Below are 6,185 nucleotides of genomic sequence, written 5' to 3'. Positions count from 1 at the left end.
CCTACTTTGCCTCAGTCTTTAATAACAAGATTAGTTGTACTGATGAAATCCGGCTTCCACAGACAGAATACAGAGACTGGGAGAACAACCCCCCTGCAATCCAGGAGGAGACAGTCAGTGACCTGCTGCATCACACAGACACACACACGTCTATGGGATCAGATGGGATACACCCGAGGGTGCTGAAGGAGCTGTCTGGGGTGCTCACCAGGCCACTTTCTATCATTTACGAGCAGTTCTGCCTGACCTGGGGAGGTCCAGACAGATTGGAAATTGGCCAGTGTGACACCCATCTATAAGAAGGCTCGGAAGGATGATCCGTGAAATTACAGGCCTGTCAGCTTGACTTTGGTGCTCGAGAAGCTGATGGAGCGGCTCATCCTAAACACCATCATGCAATACATGAGGGACAACCAGATACTCAGGCCCAGTGTAAGGAACTTTTTGGACTTTTAGTATGTCTCAACATCGCTGTCTCCACGACGACCACTTCCTGACTCAGCATAAAGAAGCACATCTTGAAGGAAACACACAGTCCCCAACGAAAACCACATCCGTCCTAGATGAGAACATCAGCAGCCTCAGCAGTCCCCCATCGAGCTGTGCCTACGCGTGAGCCGGGTGGAGGGGAAACCACAACGAGACAGATCGGCCCCTCGCCAGCACGACCACCATGGACACCTGGGCATGCGCGCATGGAGGACCATGGGGTGGCACCTACAACAACGAGCCCCATGGAAACGGGCGGACAAACTTTGGGGACGGGGACTATAAAAAAGACAGACTGCGTACTCCTAAAAGAAGGGAAACCAACTAGAAGAGGGAACCAACTAGAAGAGGGGAACCAACTCGGAGCCAGGAACGTGGAGCATCATCGGACCGACAGAACATTGCCGGATCCCTGGTCGTGGTGGTGGTAATTAGTTGCGCCTCTATCATGTTCTTGCTTAGGGATTGCGACCTTTTCCGTTCTTTTCCTCTCCGTCCTATCGCTTTTATTAGTTGTTATAAAAATAAAGTTTCTAAGGTTATGCAGCATCTGACCTCATTTGTATCTTAATCTCGCTCTTGGGATTGTTTAAGAACCCTTCCTGATATCAGATCGGGACACCCAGTCAGCATGGGTTTATGAAAGGCAGGTCTTGCTTGACAAACCTGATCTTCTACCACAGGACGACCTGCTTATGGGATGAGGGAAAGGCTGTGGATGTAATTTACCTTGACTTTAGCAAGGCTTTTGACACTGTTTCCCACAGCATTCTCCTGGTGAAACTGGCTGCTCGAGGTTTGGATAATTGCACACTTCGCTGGGTAAAAAACTGTCTGGACGACTGGGCCCAGAGAGTTGTGGTGAACGGAGTTAAATCCAGTTGGTGGCCGGTCACAAGTGGTGTCCCCCAGGGCTTAGTGTTGGGGCCACTCCTGTTTAACATCTTTACTGATAATCTAGACGAGCGGATCGAGTGCACCCTCAGTCAGTTTGCAGGTGACACCAGGTTGGGTGGGAGTGTTGATGTGCTCGAGGGTAGGGAGGCTCTGCAGAGAGACCTGGACAGGCTGGAGCCATGGGCTGAGGCCAACTGGAGGAGTTTCCATAAGGCCAAGTGCCGGGGGCTGCCCTTGGGCCACAACAACCCCCAGCAGGGCTACAGGCTTGGGGAGGAGTGGCTGGAGAGCTGCCAGTCAGAGAGGGACCTGGGGGTGCTGATTGACAGCTGGCTGAATAGGAGCCAGCAGTGTGCCCAGGGGGCCAAGAAGACCAATGGCATCCTGGCTTGTGTCAGCAATAGCGTGGCCAGCAGGGACAGGGAAGGGATCTTACCCCTGTACTCGGCACTGGGGAGGCCGCCCCTCGATTCCTGTGTTCAGTTTTGGGCCCCTCACTACAAAAAGGACATTGAATTACTGGAACATGTCCAGAGAAGGGCAACGAAGCTGGTGCAGGGTCTGGAGCACATGTCCTATGAGGAGTGGCTGAGGGAACTGGGGGTGTTTAGTCTGGAGAAGAGGAGGCTGAGGGGAGACCTTATCTCCCTCTACAGCTCCCTGAAAGGAAGCTGCAGAGGGCTGGGGATGAGTCTCTTTAGCCTAAGTTGAAAGTGACAGGACAAGAGGGAATGACCTCAAGTTGCACCAAGGAAAGTTTAGACTGGATATTAGGAAGCATTTCTTTCCAGAAGGGGTTGTTGGGTGTTGGAATGGGCTGCCCAGGGAGGTGGTGGAGTCCCCATCCCTGGAGGTGTTCAAGAGTAGGGTCGATTTAGAGCTTAAGGATATGCTGTAGGTGGGAACTGTGCTGGGCGAACGTTTAGACTAGATGATATCCAGGGTCCTTTCCAAGCTAGATGATTCTGTGACTCTGTGGTAATACCAGTCTCAAAGACACAAGTTATTCTGTTCAGTTCTGTGTTCTTCTTCATTCATTCCCTCAACTGAAGGGACGGACATGAACGCTATTTGTGCCCTTGACCCCTTAACCAGTTTCCCCAATGTCCTGAAGTCTTCCTTCATTAATTTAGGACTTCTCCTGGTAATACCTAAAAAACCAAGAGAGGGTAGTAGTCCTTGGGTCTCACTAGAGCGGGGAATTTTGCTATGAGGTCCTTGACTCAGGCCCCAGGGAGGAATACAAAGCAACTTTACTTTAATAATAGGGATTAAAAATATAGGTATTAGTTGGGGACTTTAATTCTGTTGCAATAGGGTAAGAAGAATATCTGGTACTATCCAAGTTTTGTTCTATAATATAGTCCACAATTTACAGTAATAACACATTTCTAATACACACACTGTGCACAGCAGCACATTAGAAATTCATTGTCCATAACACCACAGTAAGTTTCCATGCCATACTTATGTATTTTATTAATCAATCTCATTCAAGAACTATTTCAACTAAATCTTATATTTCTACATTTTATCACATTCTTATATTCATGTCAAACCGGCGTGACTGAATAGTCAGCTAGAATTCATTAGTTATGGTAGAGAGTGAAATCACTCTGAAGTAAAATACACCTTCTATTCTTGATTTTGATATTGTTACTGAGTTTGTCAGAACAACTGGGAGGGTAAAAATTATTTCCACATTTATTAATTTCTTCATGTTTCCTTGTAGTCTGTTGTAGAACCTTTTTTAAATTTCCAGTTAAATTATTTATGGGAACTGTATCCTTCTGTGATTGTGCCAAGACTGACCATCATCTTACACAGACCTTATACAGATTTTTTCCACTGCTGCTGTCTACAGCCTGATATATCCATAGTCAACAGTCTCATCCCTTCTTGACCTTTATTTTGTCAGGCAGTGTTAAACTCAGTCCGGACACTGGTAAAAGTCTGGATGAAGCAGAAATACAAACTCTGTTCCTATAAATGGGGACAATCAAGAATGCTGTCATCATTAATCATATCACTGAAATTAACATTATGAGGTTCAGTTGTTTAATGCATTCATTTTAGGTAGTTAGGTAAAAAGTCAATGTATCAGACAGTAGTAGTATTTAAAGAGCAAAATGTAAGCCATACTCTCCTACCAGTAGTTCACTGGAACTGTGTTTCTGGAGCAGCACTGTAATGTGCTATTGTGTTAAACACCATTTAAGAAGCAGCTTCGATTCTGTTTCTTAAAGATTTAAATGTTCTTAATGTGTGGAGAATGATCTTGGACAGACACCACAAAGTTGTAATTAACCATATCCAAAAGAAAAAGCTGCAAATTTGTCATTGAGCAGATACAAACTAAGAGGTATTTTAATTACCACAACTCTAAGTTTGAAGGGAAAAAAAGAAAAACAAAAGCCATCTGGAAAAAAAAAAACCCAAACAAAACAGTAATGAAAAGACAATTCATTTATGTAAAATAATTTCTATTAAAAAACTGGTGTATTTTCAAGAGAGTTTTAATAGCTCTGTCTTCATCTATATCTCCAGCTTTCAGGACCTACTTCCTGAAAATAATTCTATTTGTCACTATGTATATGTGCATTCATTTAGCTGTTAGTTGAATGGACAGAAGACACAGTCTTGATCAGTGTCTTTGAGTTTCATAGTAAAAAAAAAAAAAAAAATTTGAATCTGTAAACATTTAATATATAATAAAACAATTACAAGTTCTAAAACTGTTCAACTTTATTTACCTCCTGAAGCCTTCACTTATTCCATACCCACTAACCTAAGGGAGAAAAAAAAAAAAAATTTAAAAAAATCTGAACATCTCACTCATTTGTGCATATAAACCAAACAACAGCAGGATTTCTGTGTCTTAATATTTTAGTACTTATAAGGTTAGTAAAAAGATAAAAGTGTCCAAGAAAGTAACAGAAAAACCTTCCATTAACCTCACTCAGTTTTGAAATACACAAGCTTAACTACATAAATGAACAACTAGAATTTTTGAAAAATAGAACACAGTTCAGATATTTCCCCCATCTCTCACTGCTGACTGTTATGCATTTTCTGCTTCTTCTCCTCTCTTTCTCAAAAGCCATTAAAAGTTAGGTTTCACATGAATATCATGAGTAACAGAAAAGTCCCTTAACAACAAAAGCAATGTGAAAACTCTTCATAGTCAAGATTCAGTTTTTTATCTGAGATGTTTTGGACAATGCATATTAACTAATATCTGGTCTGGCAGATGTTCCTCTGCAATAATGTGTCACTTTAACAAATAACTATGGCCAGATCCACACTAGCATTACAAGTTTTTAAGCTCTACAGAAAGCATTGAGTACAGGACACTTCCACTCTTTGACAAGTGAAGAATATAAACATTTTAAAAAGTCTCTTTGGACCACTCAGTGAGCACAACCTTCAGTAAGAAAGTTTTCACCTTTACTTTCTTTCATTTTACTTCACAGAAGGGGAAAAATCCCAGGGTGAGAAAGTAGAAAGGGAATAATTTTCTTGGCATTGCCACACTATATATGTCGGTAAATTCATAGCTTTCCTGTAGCAATAACCACACCATATATGTCTGTAAATCGATAGCTCTCCTGTGAGGATAACTGGGGTGCAGTGGACAGGAAAGGTAACTACTTAGTTTGAAATAAATAAAAAAATATGGAGTATGAATATTGATTTTAAGTTTTCTTATCTTGGAAAAGAAAGAAAAAGCTTTTTTCACTCAAATGCATAGTACTACTGCAGATTTCTTCCTTCCAGTTTAGTGTTACAATGTTATAGTATTTCTCACTAATACATGGCAGTCTTTACGTTTAATTCCAACAGGCTCACAAGTTCTCAGCTGTACTAATTGAATCACAGGTGTCTTTCCCTCTTAGTACCCTGTTAATATTCATCCTCTTCAAAGGCACCATTCTGATTCAGGTGAGGCAACAATGCATTAGAGATTGCAGTCTATGTAACTCAGAAAATTTAGTCTGAATTTCTTCTTACATAGCTATCCAGAGCATTTACATTTATATTCTATTTATATTAGATATTTACATTTATAGATATTAGAATATTTACATTTATATTCTATTTATATTTACATTCTATATTCTAGTTTTCATTTGCTATTCATAATAATTGTATATTTTATACCCATATTTGGAACAGTTCAAATTTCTCTTACATATTTAATTTTCCTTCTAGGCTACTGATTTGTTTTTTTCATTACTGGAGATTTACTTATGCAACTTAGCTGCAACTGCTTCCTATCTTCCCTCCAAAGACATTACAGTTTGCACTTTATCACCTCTGAGCAGCACCTTTGCATGCTTTACAACATGACATGCTGGTTTGTTATGATCCCAGTAAGAAAGGCAGGCAGACTCTGTAAACTACCAATTCAAATACCTTTTATTAAAGATAACACTACACAGAAAGAGATGATAGTGTAGGTAATCTTACATTTCTCATATGTTGGGAATCTTGAGAAGTGCAGCATCAAATGTGTCACTGATCAGGACAAAGCACAAAGTGCAGCTCCTGTCTGTGGTAGAGTACCCCATTTTGATCATTCACTAAAAAGAAAAAAAAATCTTTATCCATCATTTCCGCTGCAAAACACTGAGGATTTTCATGCAGAAATTCTGGCTGAAATTTTACTTAAAGACAAGGCCACACAAGTGGCATAAGTGCTGGTACCAGGAGCACTTACTGGGAGCTGCCTGCAGGTTCATCTGTTACCACCAGCTGGTTGAGCTTTCCTTGCAGTCACAAGATCCATGCAACACAAC

General features: G+C 41.2%; 1 long non-coding RNA gene across 1 annotated transcript; it reads right to left on the bottom strand.

The window, feature by feature from the left end:
- Positions 1 to 2,951: 2,951 nt before the first annotated feature.
- On the bottom strand, positions 2,952 to 5,951 carry LOC141973863 (uncharacterized). The gene is made up of 3 exons (XR_012635607.1): positions 5,857 to 5,951; positions 4,140 to 4,174; positions 2,952 to 3,369 (listed from the first exon to the last, which is right to left on the bottom strand). It is a non-coding gene; the product is annotated as an uncharacterized LOC141973863 (long non-coding RNA).
- Between the last annotated feature and the right edge of the window lie 234 nt (positions 5,952 to 6,185).

This window comes from Athene noctua, chromosome Z (assembly GCF_965140245.1).
Source record: "Athene noctua chromosome Z, bAthNoc1.hap1.1, whole genome shotgun sequence".
Lineage (NCBI taxonomy): Eukaryota > Metazoa > Chordata > Aves > Strigiformes > Strigidae > Athene > Athene noctua.
This window is presented reverse-complemented; position numbering and strand designations above follow the sequence as displayed.